The 27507-nt window shown below is 34.4% G+C and overlaps 1 long non-coding RNA gene across 3 annotated transcripts in view; it reads right to left on the bottom strand.

The window, feature by feature from the left end:
- The window catches only part of LOC309621723, a 281097-nt gene that overhangs the window by 235590 nt on the left and 18000 nt on the right, over positions 1-27507 (bottom strand). For all 3 annotated transcript variants that reach the window (XR_014240208.1, XR_014240209.1, XR_014240210.1), the window contains exon 2: positions 1102-1199. This is a non-coding gene — a long non-coding RNA (uncharacterized lncRNA). The remainder of the gene's footprint in view (positions 1-1101; positions 1200-27507) is intronic.

The following is a 27507-nucleotide window of genomic DNA, read 5'->3' as shown; positions in this document are numbered from 1 at the left end:
ATTCTGAGGGTTGTCTTTTCATCTTATTTATGGTTTCCTTTGCTGTGCAAAAGCTTTTAAGTTTAATTAGGTCCCAGAAGACATACAGATGGCCAAGAGGCACACAAAAAGATGCTCAACATCACTAATTATTAGAGAAATGCAAGTCAAAACTACAGTGAGGTGATACCTCACACCGGTCAGAATGGCCATTATCAAAAAATCTAGAAACAATAAATGCTGGAAAGGGTGTGGTGAAAAGGGAACCCTCCTGCACTGTTGGTGGGAATGTAAGTTGATACAACTATGGAGAACAGTGTGGAGGTTCCTTAAAAAACTAAAACTAGAACTACCATATGACCCAGCAATCCCACTACTGGGCATATACCCTGAGAAAAGCATAATTCAAAAAAGAGACATGTACCACAGTGTTCACTGCAGCACTATTTACAATAACCAGGACATAGAACTAACCTAGATGGATAAAGAAGATGTGGCACCTATATACAATGGAATATTACTCAGTCATAAAAGGAAACGAAACTGAGTTATTTGTAGTGAGGTGGATGGACCTAGAGTCTGTCATACAGAGTGAAGTAAGTCAGATAAAGAAAAACAAATACGTATGCTAACGCATATATGGAATAGATTCCATATATGCAATCTAAAAAAAAAAAAAATGGTACTGATGAACCTAGTGGCAGGGCAGGAATAAAGATGTAGACATAGAGAATGGACTTGAGGATATTGGGTGGGAAGGGAAAGCTGGGGCGAACTGAGAGTAGCATTGACATACATACATTACCAAATGTAAAACAGTTAGCTAGCGGGAAGAAGCAGCACAGCACAGGGAGATCAGCTCGGTGCTTTGCGATGACCTAGAGGGGTGGGATAGGGAGGATGGGAGGGAGGCTCAAGAGGGATATGGGGATATATGTATGCATATGGCTGATTCACTTTGTTGTACAGCAGAAACTAACACAGTATTGTGAAGCAATTATACTCCAATAAAGATCTATTTAAAAATTACTTAGGATTTAAGTGAAATTCATTAAGACTAAGTACTTAATGAAAATTAGCAAGGTCTTTTATCTCTCTTTAGAAACAAATATCCATTTTTACCTTTACTTGATATATCTGAAGTAACATATATAGATTTGCCTTTGAATATTACATTTCTTCCATCTGGTCCACTACTATTTTGGAAAGCTTGGTCCTTTCTGAGTGAGAAACATAAGATTTGAAATGATTAAGGTCCATTTATAACATTACTATTTGCTTAAATTTTATATCATTATCTGTCATTATTGAGTAGAATGCATCACCCCTGAAGGAGGCATATGAGTCTAATGGTAAAAATATAAGGATGAGGCATATATTTAGGTCATGGATAACTCAGCAGGTAATGAAGAACGGAGTAGGCATTTAAAATCCCCTACATCTGAAAATCTTGTAAGCCAAAAGATGATTCTTAAACTACAGAAAATGTTATGTGTTTATCTAATTGCTTGATATTGTTTCTTGTTTTCTTTCATAAAGATGCATGGTACTGCTATTGGGGAAATTAAATTTACTTAGACCGCATGAAATCGTAAAATAAAACAGTACTAATTATTACTAATACTAATACTATGAGAAGAAGAAGGAGAAGAAGGAGAGGAAGAGGGGAAAATTCAATTGTAATAATTTCCATTTTTAAGTATTTTATGTCCCAAGCTCTCTGCTATGTGGTATATGTGAATTAACTTATTAAATCATCTCACCAGACTTGTGGGTAAGTACTACACTATATAAGATTCTTTTGCCTGAAAAAAATAGAAAATCCCAATTCAGTAAGAAAAATGTATTACCTCATATAGCAAAGACTCTAAAGGTCAGGCACCCCCAGGGTTGTTTAATTCAGTGGCTGAATGATGTCATCAAGAACCCAGCTTTTTGCGTTATTTTCTGACCTGCCCTCCTCAGCACCTTTGTTCTCAGCCTTCCTCCCTTCATGAGAGTAAAATGGTTATGACTCTGTGTGTAAACATGAGAACGTGTAGTAGAAAATGTGGGTAACTCTTCTTGTGTGAGTTTTCTTTTTTAAAGGGGAAACTTTCCCCAGACTCTTTCCAGCAGACTTCTCCAAATGTAAATGAAGATGAATACAAATTTAACCATGATTAAAATATATTTTTTATCTTTAGGGTAGGATCAAAGTTTCATAATCATCCCTAGATCTATCACTGGCAAAGAGAAAAAGATTTTAATGATCAGCTTAGAGTACGCAGGATTTAACAGTGAGTCCTATGGGAGAGAATTAAAAACATGAACAAAATAACCAAGTAGGGAGATTGAAAGTGAGGTAGGCAACCACTTATGTCTGCTACAGATATTATCTTTACTTTCTATATAATCAAACAAGGGATAAAAGAAATGGTGAGATTAACATTATTGGGACAGGAAGTTGCAGAATATGAATTCAATGACACGTTGAAGGGTTGGAGAGATTTAGTAGCTTGTTCCAATAAGACAATGCACAGTAATGTGTTAGAGGAGGAAAAAATCAAAGAAAGACATTTCTCTGGACTTAAGAAGGTGATGTCTGTGCCAGAATTCATATCATTAAGTTATTTTCTGGACCAGACATTTATTTCAGAGATCTAACTAATATTTTTACTGTCTTTTTTTTTTTTTTTCTATTTGAGGTAAGAGATTCTAGAGCATATTTGAATGTTGATGTGATGATCCAATACACAGGAAGAGATTAATGAAACAGAGAAAATCAAGTAACGGCAGGAGAAATTTCTTTCATAAGTCACTAGTAGAGGATAACAAGAATAATTACTGAGAGATTTAAAAGAAAGAAAGCCCTTCCAATGTTTGAGAAGAATGAGAAAACATGGATATACTCAGTAAAGTCTGGAAAATTATTCATAGAAGACAATGCAGCCAGGGTTTTAGTTCACATCCTCATTATTATCCTCAATTTTTAATTTTTCATCTTTATTCACCTCTTTATTCTTCACATGTTTCTCCTCATATACTAACTATTAATGTTCAAGTTCCTGATAAAAATTAAAATACTATTCTGGGGAAAATGTTACTAGAAATCTTTATACACTTACACAAACCTTAGAACTCAAGCACATCATAATGAAAACATGAACTAAGACAAATATATAGTGCTTGAATGGCATCAAATTTTATTGTGTTAAACTGTGTAAAACTTTCCTATAAAAAAATGTAAAGGTTTATATTAAGAAGTCAGAGTGCCATTGTACTTTAATCAGGCGCTCATCTAAATGGAAATGAGCAAGACTAATTTTGTAGAATTTAGATGCTGAGCTGAACCAAACTTATTATAAAAGAACTGGTGAACCTATCACAGCAAAGGTAAGTAACTATCTTATAAAGTAAATTCATCTATAATGCAATAAAAAGATGTATTAAATCCAAGGATGAGAGATTTGTTGCTGCCCTTGAACATACATTCAAATAGCTTTAAAAAAATCTGCCTGAAGGCCCCCCCAGGTGTGTGGTTAGACCAGGAGTATAGGGGGGAACTGAAGCCTTAAAGCCCACTTAAAGCCAACAAAAGATCAGAAAGAAAAATTAAGGAAACAATCCTATTTACCATCACATCAAAAGAAATAAAATACCTAAGAACAAACTTACCTAAGGAGACAAAAGAACTGTACTCTGAACACCATAAGATGCTGATTAAAGAAATTAAACATGACACAAACAGTTGGAATGATATACCATGTTCTTGGACTGGAAGAATCAATATTGTTAAAATGATCATATAACCCAAGACAATCCACAGATTCGACGCAATCCCTATCAAATGACCAATGGCATTTTTCACAGAACTAGAACAAAAAAATTTTTAATTTGTATGAAAACACAAAGACCCCTATTAGCCACACCAACTTTAAGAAAGAAAAACCAAGCTGGAGGTAACAGACTTCGTGACTTCAGACCATGCTACAAAGTTACAGTCGTGAAAACAACATGGTACTGGCACAAAACAGAAATATAGATCAATGGAACAGGAAAGAGAGCCCCGAAGTAGACCCAACCACCTATGGTCAATTAATCTATGACAACAAAGGCAAGAATATGCAGTAGAGAAAAGACAGCCTCTTCAATACGTGGTGCTGGGAAAACTGGACAGCTACATGTAAAAGAATGAAATTGAACATTCTTTAACATCATACGCAAAAATAATCTTAAAATGAGTTAAAGACCTAAATGTAAGAATGGATACTATAAAACTCCTAGAGGAAAACATAGGCAGAAGACACTTTGACATAAATTGTAGCAAAATCTTTTTGGAACCACCTCCTAGAGCAATGAAAATGGAAACAAAAATTAACAAATGGGACTTAGTTAAACTGAAAATCTTTTGCACAGCAAAGGAAACCATAAACAAAACGAAAAGAGCCTACAGAATGGGAAAAAATATTTGCAAACGATGGAACCCATGAGGGATTAAACTCTAAAATATACAAACAGCTCACACAGCTCAATATAAAAAGAAAAACTCAATGAAAAAAATTGCAGAAGGTCTAAATAGACATTTCTCCCAAGAAGACATAGAGATGGCCAACAGGCACATGAAAGGATGCTCAAATCGCTAATTATTAGAGAAAGGTAAATCAAAACTACAATGAGGAACCACCTCGCACCAGTGAGAATGGCCATAATCAAAAGGTCTACAAACAATACATGCTGGAGAGGGTGTGGAGAAAAGGGAACCCTCTTACACGGTTGGTGGGAATGTAAAATGGTACAGCCACTATGCAGAACAGTATGGAGGTTCCTTAAACAACTAAAAATAGAACTACCATATGATCCAGCAATCCCACTTCTGGGCACATATCTGGAGAAAACCATAATTCAAAAAGATGCATGCACCCCAGTGTTCACTGCAGCACTATTTACAATAGCCAGGACATGGAAGCAGCCTGAATATCTATCGACAGATGAATGGACAAAGAAGATGTCGTATATATATATATATATATATATATATATATATATATATATATATATATATATATATAAATATATAAAACGGAACACTACTCAGACATGAAAAAGATGAAATAATGCCATTTTCAGCAACATGGATGGAACTAGAGTTAATCATACTAAGTAAAGTTAAGTCAGACAGAGAAAGACAAATACCATATGATATCACTAGAGTGTGGAACTTAAAAAAAGAAAAAATGATACACATGAACTTATTTACCAAACAGAAACCAACTCACAGATAAAGAAAACAAACTTATGGTTACCAAAGGGGAAAACAAACTTATGGTTACCAAAGGGGAAATGTGGGGGGGAGGAATAAATTATGAAGTTGGGAGTAACATATACATACTACTATATATAAAATAGATAAACAACAAGGACCTATGTATAGTACAAAGAACGATACTCAATATTTTGTAATAAACTGTATTACCAAAAAAATGTTACTCTGCTACACTTGTAACTCACACAACACTGTAAATTAACTATACTCCAATAAAAAAAAACTGCCTGAAATTAAAAATAGTAATAATACTTTAAAAAAATCTGTAGCCATGATTCTTTATGAAATGTAAAAAGTGACCAATATTTTTGTATCATTGTTAATTACATATATATTTTTTGCTCTATTTCTTTGATGTGATTTGGAAACTTCAGACAAGGATATTCATCCCCTCAATGCTTAGTCTAATGTATAAATAGACCTACTATAATCAATCTTTCAGGTAACATAAACATACAGGTCTACTCGTGTATAATTAATTTTCAAAAATAACACTTTCTAAATACAGACATAGAGGAAATATTTACAGGGAATTTTCATTATAAAGAAAAACTCAAATTACAATTTTAAACAGACCACTGAGCAAATCATTTTGAAATACTTGATCAGGTATTTAGAGGTTACTATAACAATAATCAGATCTTCCTCAAATACAGTAGTATATATGTCTCTATATATCTATACATATATATATATATATATATATTATATTAAAAAACTTTAAAGTAATTTTTCCCACCCCAATGGATAGTGTATATCTCCAACCCAGTTAAATCTTACCCTCTTTCAACAAAAATTAAACAAAAAAATGTTTGTGGTTTCTAACACCTTGTCTTCAAAACAAAACAACAACCAAAAAAACAGAAACAAAACAAAAAATAAAAGCAATGTACCTACTAGTTATGTCAGGGTCATTAAAACCCCAGGGAGTCCAAAACCCCAAGGGGCACGTCTGGATGGAAGCTGCCTCCCTTTGCCGGAAGCTCCAAATTACAAAAATATCAGGTGCAAAGATTTTCCTTGACTGCTGGAAGATTTGAGCATTGTAAATTAGACCACAGAGTTCCAATAAACCTTAACTGGAAAAAAAATGTCTAGCACACTCTAGTGAATCTTGGTCTCTATTTTGATGATTCATCTAGTGAGTCATATTCCTGGAAAGATTCTCTAGGGTCCCACAAAGGCTCATGCTTATTGTCCAAGGCTAGAACTCTTATGCACAGTCACATCCAGTCTCTGTTTTGAGGGTCTGCCACTGTGCCTGGGTGGCTGGTGCTGCAAAGACTCAAAACATAACCACAGAGGAATAATCTAGACAAACCAACAGGTCCTGGAGATATTTCTGGATCTCAAATAAAGATGCCCTCTTGCTTCCTCGTGAGTTCCCCTCTGAGGTCTTTGGAGCCTTTAATGTGAGCGGACTTCATTCTGGACAATCTATAAAGAGGTTCTAATCATGTTTTTCGTCCAAAGAGAAGATACCAGGTTCATAATCTGTGATAACATCATCCCCTCCTCTCAAGGAGTATCTGCAACAGGATGCAACACTATCTGTTCTAGCTATTGCCACCACTGTTGTAACTTTTTCTGGGGCAAAAAGATCCCTAATCCCTTTCAGTCAGCATCACTGAGAAGGGGCCAGGCCATGGAAAAGTCTGAAAAAGAATGGTAATCCAAAAGATAGTTTGCATTTTCTCCTAGACACAAAAATACTAGTGACTTCTCTACCAATTGATACAGGAATACTTCTTCCTGTCTTCTAAGTATTCCACTATACTTGAATAAATCAAGCTCCCTGACTCTTAATTAGGGGCCCAGGGAATAACACCCTGTACTTCCCATTCTATAATAATGGTTTTGACATTTTTATTTCTATCTCTTTTCCATAGTCTACAAGCTTTAAGAGGAAGCACACAATGTACCTTATATTTACCATAATAATTTCATTGTATAGCACAGTGCCTGACCTGATACAGTATACACAAAAAATACTTCTTAGTTAAATGAATGTATCAAAATGTTCCCGTCAGTAAGTTAAGCCAACTAGCTAAAAGTTTAGGGTTTTGTCATTCCATACTTCTTCTTTTCCAAAGTGCATGAAGTAGAAATTAGCCCTTTCTAAATATTATTGCATGTCTTTACATAACAGAAAAATAAATAATAAAAAGCGTAGATTGAATTTTTCTTCACGAAACAACAGTTCTCAGTATATGAAACAACAGGATGGAATGTACAACTTGCTTTGGGGACCTCACCTGACTCTCCCTCAGAGCATCTTGAAAAATGCACTGTGAATTCTATCTTATCAGGTTAACTGACTACTCATTTTAGCTCTAAGTAAATGGCCAAACATAGCTGACATTTAACAGAGAACACAGAAGTAAAGATTGCAATCTTTTAAGTAAGTTTCAGACTTATCAAACATAGCATTTTTCTTGCATATTGCTGTCAGGAAAACTATGAGTAACACTTTTTTTAAAAAAAATCATTGTTGCCGTCAAAAACTGAAAAACTTTGTAAGTTAATTGGGAAGTAAATTAAGAATCAGCAGGTGAAAAATATAAAATCAAAATATTCATTTCACACAAAACCTCTGTGTCATGATTAATAACACTATTTTATAATAATCATGATTTCTCACAGTTTGATCTTTATAGGTTACCATAAGAATGCAGTTGATTAGTGTTTGCATGTATCTTTCTTGGTTATTACCTCTTAATCTCCTTTCTACACAAACAAAGGCATAAGGATATTAAGAAGAAGGAGAAGGAGAAAGAAGAGAACAGAGAGAAGAGGAAGGAGAAAATGAAGACAGAAAAAATATTACATAAAGGAATAGTTACTTTTCTGTATCAAGTTAGTTAGGCCATGGCAACCAGATATTTGGTCAAATATTATTCTAGATGTTTCTGTGAGGGTATTTTTTAGATGAGATTAACATTTAAATCGGTAAACTTTGAGTAAAACAGATTACCCTCTATAATATGGGTGGGCCATAGCTAATTAGCCTCTTAAGGGAATTCTGCCAGCAGACAGCCTTCAGAATCAAACTGTAGCTCTCTCCTTAATTTACTGTCACCTAAGGAAAAGGCCATACGTCTCTTTGCGGAAGAACTGAAGAAATCCTCGTCCTACGTACTGACTGCATTGTTGCAAAAAACCCTTTGTTCTAGCTATCTGGCTCTTCACCAATAAATGAGCTATGGATCTTCAAATAGACACAGTTCCAGAAACTGAGGAGAGAATTATGACTTTTTACCGGAGTGACTACTGTTCTCTTTCTGCTCCGCCATGCGTGCCATTTTCTTGCTGTAGACGTTAACAGCACCCAAGCTGGCTGCCTGTCTCTTTTGCCCTTTGGAACACTATGCTCACTATCTTTACCACCACCTTTAGGTCACATGAACCTTAGCTGCTTTTCTGACATTGGAGGTCACTCCTGTTATTTTGAGATCCATAGATGAACAATTCCAAGTTTGTTACTGCCTCCCTTGTCATCAACTCAGCCTTACGGAAGAGCGCTACCACTTAACCTGTTGTGTTGCCGATGCCGCTCATCAATGCAGTTTGGATGGCCCTGGCGAATGGTATGTATTCTGGCTCCTCCTGAAAACCTCTCCTCTGGTAGGTTTTCTGGACTCACGTAATTTATTCTATCCAGCTTTCTCTCCTCCTGTAGCCTCTTTATTCTGTCATGGCAACTCAGCTATGTCTGTTGCTCAACATGGGACATTTCTTTCTTCATTCTTCTAGAGTGTGGAGATATCTCTATTTTCTGGGGCCCTTGCCTGAGTGTTTAATCCTCATGTCCTGAGAATTCTTGCTTATGCAGTCTTATATTCTGGCCTACTCAGCAAGTACCCCCAAAGTGCAATCCCTGGGTCATTCCTTCAACTCCTGCTAATATAAGCTAAATCTTATATCTCCTCTATAAGTGTATATGTTCTTTCTTATCAACACATTCCAGTTGGATTAGGTTGCAATTTAATGTTAATTCCCAGCCTGTGACCCACGGGAGAAGAAATGAATCTCTTGAGGAAAGGTGGTCACCTGTTGCCCTTGTGAGAGAGGCTACTACAGTGTTCTCTGTCAGGCATAAACTGTTAGCTTTCACTAGGAAAGACTGGTGAGTCACCTCTGTGAACTCTGAGGATTCCAGGGCTCCAGCACAGACAACTTCTTCAGGATCATCTGTCTAGAGAGTCTATCCAGATGTCCCCATCCCCCAATTCAGCATCCCAGATTTTACCAACAATGGCCCTAGTCTCCTATAATCTCTCTGCTGGACATCAATACAGGTCATCAAAAACCAGTCAACTCCTCATTCCTTAAAGGCAGTATTCTCCCCCAAATCTTTCAAAAGCCTGAATCACTGTAAGTGTAATGGCAGTCCTCTTCACTGGACCATTTTCTCCAGTCGCCACAAGTGAAATCATGCGCATGTGGGACTCCATCTTATACTGGAGACAATCCATAGCCCACTTACCACACAAAGTGACATTTCCCCAGCTTGCCAGGCAGTAAGTAAGGAACCCAAGAATAATCTACCACCTTTTTCTTGAACCATTTCCTGCTACCTAAGTCAGTTAAGCTCTTCTAAAGGGAATTAAATGTGGTTTTATTGAGGAGATACCTGCAAAAGATAAAGGCGAAGAGGCAGGAGCAGGCAAGGAGAGGCTCCAGGCTTTCATGCAGGGATGAAACCCTTAAAATGAGACAGAGAAATAAGGGGAGTTGGGCAGGATGTGGCTCAGACTGTAGTTTAGATTTGAGGAAGCTTTGGCCAGGTCCATGGGAAATCTCAAACCATGCTTTTTAGAGTCAGGAGTGTCTTGGCTCTGCTGTATCTACCATCCTCAGTCATTGATTGGTGGCCAGTCTGGGAAGCACATCCTAGACATGGGTATGGTAATGCTTCCAGAAGTGTGAACCCACAGCAAGAGATCTGAGAATTTTCATGACCATGATATTGTTGAAACACTAATAAATATCCTTTCGGAGTATTATTTAAAACATATAATTCTGAGGAATATATATAGCTCTTCCCATAGAATTGTGAGCAAGATCTAGAAACAGGAAATAGAATGACATAAAGGAAATAGTGAAATCATCAGCAATGCCACCAAAACCGTAGTTTTGGAGTTTGAAATTTGCTTATTTATAAATGAATATTTTAATTCTAGATTTTCTGCTGAACTTAACAAAATTGTTGAAAAACCACTGTTTGCTATGAAGAATAACTTGTACATTATAATTTTTTATATACATAAATTAGTAAAATTTAATTTCTAAAAATTTTTAAATTTTTCTAGAAATTTTTAGTTTCTAAAATTTAATTTCTAAAATTAAATTTTAGAAATTAGTTTATAATTGTGTTATCACTGACCTGAATTTAGTTAGTCTGAGTCCCACATTTCTGTATAGATACAATGTGTAGCTTTTTGACATATTAGGTTAACAAAGTAATACTAACAATATCATATGGTTATTGTTTCAAATTTGGAAAATATTGAAACAGTTTACTATTAGCTATCCCTCTGTTATTTTTATATATTCTTGCACAATGAAAGCTGATAACTCTACTGATCTACCATGACAGAATCTTGAAGGAAAAAAGACACAAAACATAAGCTACACATTTCAATACTAGGGGATGACAGTTGTCATCTCTCTCCATGGGAAAGCTATGGAATTCAAACATTCCTAGACTTAGGAAACAAAACAAAGTTAAATAGATTTCTTTCATTTCACTCTTATGTGCCAGTCATCTTACGTTAACTAAAAATAATTTAGTCCTATAAGATCTACATTCTGTAAATGTTCAAATCACGCACTTAAATTCTAGGTAACAGAATTTAAATAATTATAGTAGTCTTTAACAAAAGGCTTTTCTATGGAGGATGGAGTAGAGGCTGCGTGACATACATATCCTTTCAATTCAATAAATATCGTTTATAAAAGAAAACAGAGCATTATTGTTCAGCTATAGAACTGCATATATTCCTTTTTTTTCTTTCTTTTTCAGTTTTATTGAGGCATAATTGACAATAGGTACAAATTTCAGTTATAAGATTAAAAAGTTCTGGGGCTCCAAGGTACAGCATGGTAATTATAGTTAATAATACTGTATTGTATACTTCAAATTTGCTGAGAGAAGATCTCAAGCATTCTCATCACAAAGAGTTACTATACCTATTCTTTTAAAAGTAGTACAAACAAATCTATTCTTTGTTTTTGTGTGTGTGTTTTCTCTTATTACAGTCAGTATTTATATTTTATCCAATACTTGCTCGTCTCTTTTGTGAAGTAGGATTATATCTCCTTATCTATTGCAATTTGAAAACATGTTCTTTGAGGTAGGGCCTTGGGCATGTGACTTGCTTTGACCAAAGAGCTTTGAGTAGGCATGCCATGGGACAATTCTGAACTAAAGGTTTAACTTATTGCAAATCTTGCCAGCTTTCATGCTCTTTTCCTCTACAAAAAGAATGATACATCTCAAGTAGGGGATCACTTTAACTTCTATCCTGGAAGGTCAAAACAGTAGAAAATGCTACAACAGGTAGTACACAACCTTGGCATATAATGAGAACAATGTATGGATGTTTCTTGTAAGATATGGGATTTGGGGGGAATTACTCGCTACTGTAGAAAAATTCACTAACATATACTCTTTACCTTTTCATAATTTTTCTGAGGATTTTGCCTATTTTTCTATTTTTTTTGAATTGTGAAGTTGAGATTTTATGATTCACAGCTACTTTGCTTATGTCTGCCACCAAATATTGCATATTTTAATAACCAAATTTCAAATGATTAAAATGAAAAAGAATTGCAAAATCACATTTTTTTTTTTTTTTTTTTACCAAATTGAATGCTACATACCATAAGGTAATTCCAAATTTGGAAAGAAATATGTCCTTTCTATTGACAAATTTATAAACTAATCTGAGATTCTAAGGACACACTTTTAGAATACATTACAATACACGCTAGATGAACAAAACATACAAATAAGTACAAACTAACACATTTCTTTGGAAGAGTGTACATTAAAAATTAAGTGCTGCTTTAAAATCCGATTGTATGAGTTCTAAAAAGTTGAAAATATTTCATTAGCTTATGTTTGAATTTTAATGATAAGTGGTGTTTTATTTTACAGGAAAAATTTTTTAAATATCAGAATTTATATTGCTTCAAATAAATATGTAGATCTTTTTATATATGGTAATCACACTAATATTAATCCTAATCACTCCTAATATTATCTAACATATTTTGTTTGCTAGTAGGCAGTTGGCCACATACAAAGATAATTAAATGGGTTTGGTACTATATCTGGCAGAACAGATACTTTGATAAAATATTCTGCTTTTGAACACTAAGTCCTAAATAGTACATAATGTTGCCTTATTGCAAATCTGGTAAGAAATAAAAGGTGAGCTAAAACATGTGGTGTTAATTTTGAAGAAAATGCAAATATCAATATTATAAGTGGCAATGAAGATGAGGTGGGAGAGAAAAACTAGTCTATATTAGAAACCATAAATCAGTGAACAGAGATGAGTAGAACACTTTAGTTATAAAGAAGCAACTTCAAATTCAAACTAGGGCAAAAACAACATCCTTACTTAGTTTTTTCCAAGCTTTCACAAAGTAAATTCAAGCAAATATAAGTTCTCCAGTGAAAGTCAGCAACACAGAGAGAAACAACACAAAAGAAGTGATAGCAGAAAAAGAAATAAAAAATGAAATTATTATTATAGAATTGAGAGTAATAATTATGGATTTTCAGAAAGATAAAATATAATTAAAATATTGCTCAAAGAATAAGATACAATCAAAAATAATCCAGGAGATTTTAAAAATAAGACAATATTTAAGTTGTTTAAATAACTCAGGTGAATGATAGCTGAATAGAGAATAGTTAAACTGGAAGATATATCTGAAAAATTACTGAATGCCAAGTAGATAAAGAAAATAGGGAAGAAAGTTTAGAAATGGAATAAAAGGAAAAGAGGGCAAAGTGAGGTCCAAAATATCTAGTTCAAACTACAGAAGGAGGGAATGTAGAAAATATAGAAGTGAGCAACAGTATGTGAAGTGAAAGTGGCTAAGAAGTGTCTAGAATTGGTGAAAGATATCTATAAAACAGGGTACACACTTGCAGCAAAAGAACATATGAGTGGAAATATATTTTAAAAATTAAACCTATAATTATCACAGAGAACAGATGAAATATATTTTGCAATCCTGAGAGGAAATAACGATTAACCTAGAGTTATGTACCAATGAATCAGTAATCAGTTTTCTCAAGAAAGAAAAAAAAAAGACAAAGGAGAAAGAGAGTCAGGGAGATCAAAAAAGAGAGAGTACAAAAATACAAATATCTCCACAATGCTCGGGAAGTCCTAAAGGACAGAATCCAGAAAGAAGAAGGAAATGAACTCAGAAGGAATTCTGGAGATGTGAGAATAAATAGTAAGCAAAAGAATAGGTAGTATGTAATAAATATTAATAAATATTTATATTGAAATAAAAATAAAATCACCAGTAATAGCACAGATAATAATTTGTGGGGTTAAAAAAAGGGTAGAATTAAAATACTGGATCAGAGTGATCTACAGTGCAATGTGGAGATTATTGGATTTATTGAATAATGAAGCTCTGATAAAATGAAAAATAAGGTAATTTTTATTAAATGGAAATAAAATCCTATTTAAAAATTTGTAGTTGGAAAAAAGAATACGAATTCAAACCCACAAAAATAGCTAAATACACTTTTTTAAAATTAAGGAAGTACAATGAAAAAGTTAGCTAAATATAGAAGAAATAAAAGTGAAGTGTAAAATAGCCACCTTTTTATATGTACAAAGATAAAAATGAAACAGTAGTTGTAAGAAGACAAAATAGGAAAGGAATTGTTGAGTTCTGCCCTTGCTTCCTCTCCATCATTGTTTAAAACCACAGACCTCGCCCCCAACTCAGAACATAGTCCAGGTATACTAGAAGTGAGACAAATATGTGTGGACAAAGTGATAACTAGCAGTCACCCTTATAGTCCAATTATGGTCAACTGCCATTTAGTAAGTTTCACCTCATAAACTGTCTAACTTTGGGGTGCAGGGAGAAATTCTGAATTTAAGTTGTTTTATGAATTGAGATCTAATTAACTGTGATTTCCTCTTCAATTTTATGTATCTTCCACCCAAAGACTCATCTACTTTACTACAGACAGCTTTCTGGGGATGCTATGAACAGTACGATAGCTTTCCTTCCTGTATGTTGTTGACAGAGCAGTGTCTAACACAGTATTCTAGATTATCTATTTCATCAGCTGTAGCAACATTAGAATTAGTCAGCCAATAGTTAGAAATTAGCAAATAATTAGCTTTAGAATACATAATTGGAGAGGTAGAGAACACAATAAGTTGTCTATATAGCAAACAGAGTTAAGATATAAGTGAATAAGAACACAAGATTGAGGAAACCACCCAGAATGAAGCACAGAAGAACAAACCAGGAAACTCAAAAGAAGTAAAATTTAAGACAGACAAGAAAATATTTGAAGAAAAGATGGGGATTAATTACATAATTTTTTAAAAGTAGCTGTTAGAATTAAAGGGCCCATAGACCATTAAAAAAAAAAAATCTAAGGAACAACCCACACAAAGGAATGTTATAAAGAAAACAAAATAAACAAAACAAAAACAAAAAAGAACACTAAAATTTTCTGTGGAGAATAAATGGATCACTTATGACAAATAAAAATTCTACCAACATTAGCTTTATGGTGAGTATAATTTGATTCAAACCCACAATAATATCGAAAAAGATGAAAATGTATTAACAGATTTAACAAATATGTATAAATATGTACACTGCAAATTACAAAACCATCCTGAGAAAAAATTAACAGGACCCAAATAAATGGAGACATGTACTGTGTTCATAGATTGGAAGACTCAGCATAGTAAGACTTCAATTCTCCCCAAGTGGATCTATAAACTCCTTGCATTTTCTATTTAAACACCACCCACTTTATGTGTGTGTGTGTACATGTGCACGCACGCACACACACACACACACACATATATGTGATTCTAAAATTTATTTGACGATGCAAAGGACCTTGAATAGTTAATAACATTTTCATTAGGAAAAACCCAGTAGAAGAACTTATATTATCAAATTGCTATTTAATAAAAATCTCCATTAATCAAGATGGTGATTTTGTTAGGGGTAGGGGGATGGGGTGTATTAGGATGGACATAAAGGTACACAGAGAGGAACAGAGAGGCCAAAACAGATCCACATATATCTGGTCAACTTGTTTTCAACAAATGCTACCATACAATATAATTGGGAATGATTAGTCTTCTAAAAGAATATTGCCTTAACAACTTGATGGGAAAACACTAAACCTCAACCCAATAATCACACCATAAAACAAACAAATAAAACTCAAAATGGATTATAATGTGAATGTAAAAGCTAAAACTTATAAAACCCCTATAAGAAAAGATACAAGAAACTGAGAAAATCCTTGTGCCTCTGGTTTGGACAATGTTTCTTATCACTGAGTCGGTTACTCTTCAAGCCCCACAGTTACTGCATATGTCAACAGGTCATTTGCCAAATGTACTGATCTCAATTAATAATAGTTGAGAATGATAATCATCATGACTCCACAGATGCCAGGGGTTAACTAAGACCAACTTGTTGCCATCAGGACCATGAGTAATGTAGTTCCAAAATTCCATCCTGAGGGTTTGGTTTTAAGAACACTCCTGGAACCAACTGTCTTGGCCTATGCCCCCCAACAAGCAGAAATCACAGTAAAAGTTTATATACTACCATTCTATTAGGAACTATAATTCCAGGGAATAGAGTTAAGGTGAAAAAAAGCCAGTGAGGCAAGGGAAGTAGGAGAGCCAAAAGAAAAGCAAAGAATTAATTTGCTTGTCTCCAATTCTCATTTATCAAGAGTTCACCGCATGGTTAATAACTCACCTATAGTTTTGGTTGTGCAGTTATGGGTGGATCCCAGGGGATCTCGCATCTCAAATCTACAGAGAAGCACCAGTGAGAGGGCCAAATGCGGGGGGGTTATGAACATAAGGCAGAAGCATTTTGTATTTTACCAGTTGAAGCCAGTTCGAGTTCAAGCTGAGACTGCACCAGTGAGAGCTCAAGAACTTAAATTGTAGTGTAAGGAATGACTGATACAGTTAGACAGGAAACATTCTATATCACAGTATTGTTACTTCAGTCACCCACTTTATTTACTCAAAGTCAATCCAGTTATTAAATTTCTTGTGTCATTCTTGGTGATATTTTATGCAAGTGTGATTTTATAATGTACTGTCCACTTTATGTATGTATACATGTCTTAATATGTTTACATATATGTATATATGTATATGTGTACTCTGTGCATGTGTGTACACACATACATATTTTACAATCAACCTAATGTTTTATAAATAAAAATACAAATTTTGTCAATAGGCTTACATTTTTTACAACTAAAGCAAAAAAATTACAAATGCATAAAAGTCCATAATAATATTAATATTTTCTAGCATTCTAAGATGATTGTGCCATTTACATATTTATTCATATTTTTTCATTCTTTATATGTCACCAATGTCCATACCATACTAATATATTTAGTTCATAATCATAATATGCTCTTCAATTTCATAAATAGTTGTGTTTAGTTATAATTGAATTGAATTCAGGCAATAGTTTACATTTCTTATCTATGTGAAACCATACTCTGTATATTTCAAATGTCTACTGAAAGAAAGGCATATCTGGAATCATACAAATTGAATAAAATATTTTGGCGTTTCACATAATTTTAAAATGCAAAACATAGTATATAAATATTTATAACGGAGAACAAACTGTTTTAACAAAATTTGTGAATATAAGGTGAGATCATTAGCAGTTAATGTTCACCGTCTTCCTCAAATGAGACAGACATATACTATACATACATATTTCCTATGTTTTCCGGACATAAGCATATGCTCCCCAAATTAGTATTGTTTTTCTTTCTATTTGGACAACCATCATGAAAATATTTCTCATAGCTTTCTTAAATATAAAGAGATTTCTTCCACCATTTTTCTTTATCCTTTGTTAAAGTTTTAACTTACTAATATATCTGTATTAACAAAAAATAGAAAAACATCAGACATAAATCACCAAGATTTGCTTCTAAAATGTGTGTCCCTTACTTGACATTTAAGATAAATGTCTTCTAGCTTTTGAATATTTTATAGAAGCTGTTACTGAAAAGTCTAATTCTGAACCTAAATATATGGCTTTGATTCAAACTAAGATAATCATTTCCTTTTGAACTATGATGCTATCTGAGAATATTGACCTTAAATCTAATTGATTAAATAACTTCTAAGAGCTTTATCTTGATTCTATAGAAATAAATATTCCAAATAAAATTATAAATGATTAATGTTAGAAAGTGGATTGTGTAAAGAAAGATTATTTATGCCCAATATTTTTATACCAAATATTTAGCTGGCTTTCTTTATTTTTCAGTTTCCTCATATTACGGTAAACCCCCCCCCCCAAATTTATATTGACATATAGTAAAATAAAGCAATATTTTTTCTTGAACAGTACTTATTTTTTAAAAACTCACTATGTCAAACAGTAAACTAGTTATGCTCTCTAGTTTTTATTACTTCATCTTCATAACAATACTCCAAAATAACTTTTTTTTGTCTTTTTTTTTTAACATCTTTATTGGAGTATAATCGCTTTACAATGGTGTATTAGTTTCTGCTTTATAACAAAGTGAATCAGTTATAAATATACATATGTTCCCATATCTCTTCCCTCTTGCATCTCCCTCCCTCCCACCCTCCCCATCCCACCCCTCTAGGTGGTCACGAAGCACAGAGCTGATCTCCCTGTGCTATGACGTTGCTTCCCACTAGCTATCTATTTTACGTTTGGTAGTGTATATATGTCCATGCCACTCTCTCACTTTGTCACATCTTACCCTTCCCCCTCTCCATATCCTCAAGTCCATTCTCTAGTAGGTCTGTGTCTTTATTCCCGTCTTGCCACTAGGTTCTTCATGACCTTTAATATTATCCATTAAAAAATATTTGAGGATAATTTACCAAATATCTCATTGCCAGAAACTGGAAAAATGACATTCAAAACCACTGTTTTTTTTCCACTAAGTTATACTGGTTACCTCTTAATTACTTTAAATGAGTTAAGTACTACTTTAAATTATTTAAGTTCTTTAAGGAACTTTATACTTTTATGTTCCTGTTTGCATTTCTGCAAGTTCTTCATTACTCCATTCAACAAATGTATGTTAAAGTTTATGAAAATATTGACATTTGAACATTTTTTACCTTAAAAATGACAATTTAATATGATTTTCCTAGTATTTGCTGAGTATTTCCTCTACGGAGGGGATATAGCACTTCATTATTTATGCTCTGTGTACAAATACTACAAAATTTATTGGAGCAAAACAACATTTTTCTCACATTTTCTGAGAGTCAAGGGTCTTAGCATGGCTTAACCAGGTCCTCTACTTCAGAATCTCACACAGGCTACAATCAGAATGTCAACCAGGTAACCATAAGTTTCTTTTCTACATCTGTACAACTGTGACTCTACTTCTGTTGTGTAAATAAGTTCACTTGTACCATTTTTTTAGATTCCACATATAAGCGATATCATATGATATTGTCTTTCTGTGTCTGACTTACTTCACTCAATATGACAATCTCTAGGTCCATCCATGTTTCTGCAAATGTCATTATTTTGTTCTTTTTTATGGCTGAGTAATATTCCATTGTATATATGTACCACATCTTCCTTACCCATTCCTCTGTTGATGGACATTTATGTTGCTTCAATGTCCTGGCTATTGTAAATAGTGCTGCAATGAATATTGGGGTGCATGTATCTTTTTGAATTATGGTTTTCTCTGGGTATATGCCCAGGAGTGGGATTGCTGGGTCACATGGTAGTTCTTTTTCTGTTTTTTTAAGGAAAATCCATACTGTTCTCCATAGTGGCTGTACCAACTTACATTCCCACCAGCAGTGTACGAGGGTTCCCTTTTCTCCACACCCTCTCCAGCATTTATTGTCTGTAGATTTTTTGATGATGGCCATTCTGACCACTGTGAGGTGATACCTCATAATAGCTTTGATTGCGAGATTGGGACTGACATATACACACTACTATATATAAAAGAGATAACTAATAAGAACCTGCTATATAGCACAGGGAACTCTACTCGATACTCTATAATGGCCTATATGAGAAAAGAATCTAAAAAAGAGTGGATATATGTATATGTATAACTGATTCACTTTGCTGTACACCTGAAACTAACACAACATTGTAAATCAACTATACTCCAATAAAAAATTTTTTTAAATGTCAGCCAGGTCTTTGGTCTCTTTTGATGACTTCACTAGGAAAGGATCCAATTTTAAGCACATTCATGTGATTCAGGATTCAGTCCCTCAATGGTTGTTGAACAAAACTCTCAGTTTCTTATTAGTGATTGGCTAGAGGCCATCCTCAGTTCCTTGCCATATGGGTCCCTCCAGTTTGCTCTACTAGAGCAAGTACCCAAGAAGAACCAGAGAGAGAAAGAAACAGAAAGACAGAGAGAGAGAGCAATGTGGAAATCAACTGTCTTTTGCAACCGAATCTCAGAAGTAACATCCCATAACTCTTGTTACACTCTATTCATTACAAGCAAGTCACTAGGCCCAGTTTGCACTAATGAGAAGGGATTATACAGGACATGGAAACAAAGAGGTGGGTATCAGTGGGAGCCATCTTAGAATTCTGCCTACCAGGAGCCCTGAATTACAGTGTTTGTTTTCATGGAGTTTGCATTTTACTGCTGGAGGAGAGGCATCAAAGAAATATATATATACATACATGCACACACACAAACACACAAGAACAACAATATACCAAGTGACCATACAGGCAATTTAAGAAATGGAGATCAAAAGCAAAATGGTATTTGACATAGGATATTGAGAAAAAATGTGAAGAAGTGAACCAGACATATTCTAGGAGAATAGCCCAGCAGAGAGAATAGCAAGTACTAAGTGCATGAGATAAATGCAAGTTCGGTATTCAAGGAAAATAAAGAAGCCCCTCCTGGCTGGGGCAGGATAAGGTAGGGAAATATGAAAAGAAATAGCTGGCTGTTCATGTAGGGCTTTTAGTCTGTGGAATGAATGACTTGGCTGCTCCTCTGAGTGAGATATGAACCGTTTAGAGTGTTTGTTTGCAGAGGAATAACGCAACCTAACCTACAGCTTTTAAGGCCCATTTTGAATTCTGTATGAAGAATAAAGGGTAAAATTGGTAAAACATGGGGAGACAGTATAGGAAATTGTCTTGGTAATCCAGGCAAAGTTATTATGATTACTTGGGTCAAATTGCTAGCTGTGATTATAGTGACAGGTGGAGAGCCTCCGAATGAATTTAAACATAGATCCAGCAGCCTTTCCTGGCATATTTTCTATTAAGTACGAGAGAGAAAGAGATCAATGATGACTCCAAATATTTTTGCCTGAACATGAGAAAATGTGGAAATACCATTTAGAAAGTTGGTTAGTTGTGGAAAGATCAAGTTGCTTCAAGCCCAATACATTTGAAATAATCATTAGATATACAAATATAGATGTTGAGGAGACATTTCTATATAAGTCTTAAATGTAAGGGGAAGAAGGTTTGGAGATATAAATTCGTGAATCATCAGAATAGAGATTGTGTTTAAAACCATGGGACTAAATGAGATTAGCTGAAGAGCAAGCAAAGACAAGGAAGAGAAGAGGTCTGAGAACTGCAACCGGGAAGGTCTCAGATATGTAGAGATTGCGATGATGAAAGTTATTCAGTGATGGATTATGTGAATTCATGAAGAGTGGAGGAAACAACAGAGTGTTACAGAAAGTTTCTACTCAAGGGTTCAGAGAGATGAGAACTAAAATTTCATCATTGTTTCTGGCAAAATGAAAGCCACTAGTGACTTTGACAAGAATCTGATCTGAAGAAAGGTGAGGGCGAAAGAGTAGGGATGACTCGTTGTGGATTGGGCCAAATAGAAAATTAGAGAAGAAATGGAGACAGGGAGTGTGTAAACTTTTCAGCTGCAGTAAAGAGTTGCATAGAAATGATGCAGTAAGGATGTGGAATCAAGACAGCAATTTTATAATTAGGGGTTTAGGATTTTGTGGCAGGAAATAGAAACACTACACAATGATTTTAAGACTAAAGAGACATGTAATTAGATATTGAAACAACAACATCAATCTAGTAGAAGACATCAGCTCTTGCCGAGCAGAGCTTCCCCGGGGTGGAGCTCTCCCAGGGCTACAGTAACACTTTGTATTCACCTTGCCTCCTCAGCTCAAGTGACATAACTAATGCTGGGCGCATCAATATCCCTTCTGTGCTCCCTTACCCCTGCCCACACCTCTGTTATTAATCCATTTACAGTTGTTCATTTGAAATATTTGGGGTGAATTTTCTTCCCAGACAGTCCCCTCCCTAAATGCAGGGAATCCTAAGTCCTACATTGGAACTACTGACTTCAAGGTAGCTGGTATTTAACGATTACGAAGCAACCACCACTCTTGCAATCACCACGTAACAGCAATGAAGCTAGTCTCCAGACTAAGCTAATGACATGGTGGACACTTTGCTGTCAAATACCTCCAATTTTTCTATGACTTTGCTTGCCTGACAGTAAAAGAGCTAGAAGACACACTCTTATCCCAGTGCTGCTTCCAAATCTCTCATGATGCAGCAAGGTGGTAGAACCTACCTGATATCCAAAACACTCATTACAAGGGCTCTGGGAAATAAAATGTTTAGTATCTCAGCCTCTCTAGTTTTGGAATTTACACTAGAAGGAGGTAAAGATTGATTCTGAGTGCTACCTCAGTCATTTACCATATGCACTGCAATATTTCATGGAGTTTCTAGGATAATTATTTTATAGAAAGGGAAGAAATGAAGAGTGAAGAGACAACTGCAGGAGAAAAGCCCTTTGGATGGAATGGGACCAGTGCTCAAGTAAATATTCCATGTATTATGATTACACCCAGTCATAGCTAGGAATACCATCAGATGCAAATTTAATGGGGATGGTAGCTTACATTATGGCCTCTGTGTCTTCAAGTTTTCAAACAAGTCAGGACTACATGAAGTGAAAAAATAAAAGTTGGATGAAAGTTTGAATATATCTATAAATGTTCCTCTTTGTCAATTAAGATATTTAGCTTTAAATTTGATTAAAGTTGCTCTTCTTTGCAGTCATCTTTATCTACTGCATCTTTTTCCAGTTCTCTAAATATTTTGCCATTCTATATTTCCACATGTAACCATTAAAGTGTTTCATAGAAAATAAATTGCAGATCATGTTTGTAAGTTTTAAAAGTTATTTTTTGGTTTTGTTTATATTTGTTTGTTAATTATAGAACCTTCACCTATATTGTTGGGTATGTGGGTTAAGCACATTTATTATTGTGTTAAGTATTATAATGAGGGTGTATCTGCCATTTTATTTCATGGTTCTCTTTATTATCTTTTTTAAAAAATAGTATTTATTGTCTTATTTTCTGGCTTAGATACATTGATATTTTTAAAATGTAAAATGCATTTAGCTGAAAATTTTAAAAAATCTCTGCTACAGTGGCATAAACAGAGAGGAATTTATGTTCATCATGTAATAGTAAAACTGAAGGGAAGAAAACAGAATAGTTCAGTGATAATAGCAGAACCCAGACACTTGCCATATTTTAATTATGTCGTACTTGTGAGTACATCTCACAAGTCCAACTCTTTGTTGCTCCTTAGTCTTAATATGACTGGCGAAATTTTCCCAATTTGCCTACATTTCAGGTGAAAACAGAACATTTGAATCAGGCAGGGGTTACTCTATTAGCAAAGTAAGGATCTTTCTGGATAAACCTCACCTTTCAACTCAATGGTCAGACATGTTTTCCAGCTACCCCCTCTCCCCCTCCCACCCAGGTAGGTAAGTCTGCATAGGCAAGCATTTTTAGTCATCTATATTCTATAAAATGGTACTTTAAAAAATCAAGAGGAGAGGCTGGGTTTTGAAAAGTTACTCTTTAAATGTCTTAATATTATCAACGTGTGCGTGTGTTTATAAATATTCTTGTTATTTTATTTTACTTTTGTGACTGGAAAATGAATCAATTATTTACTTTTCTCACAACTGCATTCTTGTAAATGCATTTCTTTTATGACTGATTTTCTCCAAGCTTTTCTATTTTCAAGAGGATCTTGTGTGACTTAGAATATCTTTATATTATTTTCAGATTTAAATAATTATTTTGCATGATATAAAATTGAAGATGTTTTCCAGTATTACTTTGAAATTACTAGTCTACTGTCATCTTATATCCATTTTTGCAGTTGATTAATCTTATTTCAATCTGATTCTATTTACTGTATATGATCTATTTTTTCTTTAGAGGCTTAGTGATTTTTCTCCAATTTTTTTATTATTAATTTTCACTGTAGTGTGGTTCAGTGATGTTTTATTATTACCTACTAGAAATACATTAGCTCTTTCATTTTGAGGGCTAATATCTTTACTAAGTATAGGCAATTTTTAGTCATTTCTTCAATTATTTCTTCTCTGTCATTAATATTTTACCATATATTAATGTTAAATCTAAACTCCAGTCACCTAAGCGTTCTGATGCATATTGCCTCTCTTTTTCTCTCCCTTATACTTTCTAGGATAGGTCTTCGGACTATTATTCCACTTCATTCCTTTATTCTGTGTGTCTATTCTGATATTGAACCCACCCATTACCTTCTTTGGTAATTCTTTGACTTCACTTTTTTCGTTTCTTATCCAGTACTTTCTCCTTCATCTTTTGGATGTTCTAATCCTACTTTCTAATTTTTCTAAACTCTGGGAATATATGAAAATTTGTTCGCAATACTAACTTGTCCTGGGTACATGATTCTGCTTCATTTGCTATAGGTTGTTTCATTTGTGATGTTTCTTTTAGGCCAGTTGAGTTCCTTGGTATTTTTAACCATTAGACTCGTATTACTCCGGGGCTATATGCTCTCTCAGTGGGTTATGTATGAGGGCCTAGAGCTCAGGTCCTGGTTAGTATAGCTGCTGACAGAGCAGAGAATACTTTTGTGGGTTTTAGCTTGGTTTAGCTGCTCTTATTTTATAGTCTGGCTCAACCACTTGCTGTTTTTCCTCCCACCCACAAACCAAAGAATAAACTCTCCCTGTGCTCTGTGAGAGGAATTGCTCTTTCCAAAAGTTCTCTTGAGCTGCAGTACCCTAGAGGTAAGGAGAAAATGCATTTGGGCTGAGCAGTGGGCCTGTGTCTCTTATCAGCTCCCACGCCTGCCATGCTTTGTGAGTTGGCTTGGTGTGACGATTCCACTCCATCACATACTGTTGCTGCTGCATTTCTGCTTTGCAGTAGTGATGGGGTAGAAGCACAATGTAGAGAAAATAAAATATGTAACTAAAATATTTCTCTTAATTTCTTATCATTGGGAGCTTTTCCTCTTACACTTTGAGCAACAGATCATGGAGTCTCATAATGGGATCTGACTTTCTTTCCTTCCTTCCTTGTTTCCTTCCTTCACCCCCACCTCTGTCTCTCTCCCACCCCCTTCTTTCCCTCCCTGTCTCTCTCTTTCTTTCTTCTTTCCTTCCTCCGTCCCTCCTTTCTTTCTTTTTCTTTTTTCTTTTTGGTTAAACTAAGCTCTCATATTAGTTGCTTTTTGGCGCCTATGACATCTTCAAATATTGGACTGTGGAAGAGAAAAAGCAGCAATAAGTTTCCTACCTTTTTAAGAGGTAGAAATCTGACTACCTGATAACATTTTTATAATTTTTTTTAACTACTAAATGCAAATATCATATGTTAAGAATGTTTTAAACTCAAGGAGACTATATTTAAGTTGTTTTTTTCTTTTCAGTGTATTCCAAGTGGGTTTTTTTAATGTATTGAATATATGCATGGTCAATAAACACTAAGACACTGATATTTTCTTAAACTTGAACATCTGTTATAGTTTTCTAATTTACAGTTATTGAATAACTGAAATGAGAATGAATCAACAAATAACTGAATAAAAATATTTTCAATTGATTTCTATCATTCGGTGTGCCCACCCCAAATCCTCACACCTTGTTCTTTGTGCATAATATTTTCATTCTTCCAAGCTTCCCTGTATCATAGATAATCTACTATCTTCCCCAGTCTAAGAACCAGAAAAGTAATATAGGATCTCAGCCATCATCATAACTTTGATGACTGCAATTACAGCTGATGCGACCTTAGTTCAGGTATCTGGTTGTTTATTTAATTGCTAAACACATCAAATGTATTCAGTCAAATCACAACCAGCTGCTCACTAGTCCATTATATGGAAGTCTTTTATATCATTAGTAGAAGTTGCAACTTCCAGTCTCAATACAACAGAGAAGAACAAACCTGACTCCATATTGGATCTATTACTTTAGCTCTAACCTTTGTGCTCTGTTGCCTGTGATTAGTCATGCAGGCTCAGCACCTTGGTCTCTTCAATCAGTCAAAGAATATTGCCTATAGCCTGAAGGATACATAATAGCCCTTTCTCAAGGCTCTGCCTCCCAGGCTTGACCTTTAAAGCCATAAAACGTTTCATTCCTATAGAGATAAAAAGTGGCAGAACAGAAAATAACATTTGTCTTGTTGGAGGTTTACAGAAACATGATGACCAGCTCTACATGGGCAGCTGCAAGAACAAAGGATTATCAGATCCACTCCAGGACCTGGCCGGCACCAAGAAGTCTGCAAGGACCAGCCACACTCCCTCCCCTTTTAGTGTAAAAGCAGCCTGAATTCTAACTCTGGTGAGACAGTTCTTTGGGACACTAGTCCACCATCTTCTTGGTCTGCTGGCTTTCCAAATAAAGTCGCTATTCCTTACCTCAACACCTCGTCTCTCAGTTTATTGGCCTGTCATGCCATGAGTAGTATGAGCTTGGACTCAGTAACATAAATGTTCTTTTCATTATGCAACCAGAAATGAGAAAAATAAAAAATCCTATTGACTCAATAGTTGAGTCTTAAGACAAGTTAAATATAAAAACATTTGTCTAGCTTTGTTCTATTACAACATAAAATTATGATTAATTTTAATATTTAATTTGAAACAAAACCCACTATCTACACACTATACATAATTTTTTGTTTTTGGTGGATGAGTTTTTGTAGGCAGAGATGTGAGGTCATCTAAGAGATTTAATATAAATTATACAAAGTTATGCACTTTACATTTTTATCTCACTTTAAGGTTAAAAAATATCAGATAAGTTACTAATTATTTGTTAATATCATCTATATATCATACATATATTAGAAATTTAAGCATTCAATTATTAAACTCCCTTACAAAAAGTATGATGTGTCTCCAGCCACACTTGTGCTAAATGCTAGGAATCCAGGATTTAAAAACACATTATCTATCTTCCAGGTAGTGGCAGAGAAAACAAGTAAATATCAGCTACATTATAATTTATATATACGCATATAATTTATGCATATTTATGTATATATATAGCCAGATATATATGCATATCTATATGTGTGTATAATATATATCTCTCTCTCTCCAGATATAGGAAAGAAAGATAAGATTTAGAAAATACTTCCAAGAGGATGAAGAGTTTAATTTGGGGTAAATGTAAAGAAATGTCAGAAACTGTGCCATTTACAGATGTTGAGGCATAAGAGGAAATGGCTCTAGAAGAACATGAATTTATTTCATGTAGTAGGAGCTCTTGGTGAAGATATAGTTAAGGAAGGTTTAGAGAGAAAGTAAATTGATGGGAGACAGAGACTTCTAGAGTGAATCGAGGAAAATCAAACTATATCAAAGAGAATATTATTTGCTTTAGAAAAGAATGTTAACAACAGAAAAATTATTGTGACTTAGAAACCCCAGTTTCCAGAATTTGGGAAATGATTTGAATAGTCAAAAGATCCAAGGCAAAGTCAGGAATTTGTCAAATTTTCATTAAGAAGTGATAACTGATAAACCAGTTTGTATTTAGAAGGAGGGTAAAGGAGCAGACTGATAAATATTGATTAAATGAAAAGAAGTTCTTATGTAGATGGAAAATG

This window comes from Balaenoptera borealis (assembly GCF_965194805.1).
Source record: "Balaenoptera borealis genome assembly, contig: HAP1_SCAFFOLD_942, whole genome shotgun sequence".
NCBI classification, from domain to species: domain Eukaryota; kingdom Metazoa; phylum Chordata; class Mammalia; order Artiodactyla; family Balaenopteridae; genus Balaenoptera; species Balaenoptera borealis.
This window is presented reverse-complemented; position numbering and strand designations above follow the sequence as displayed.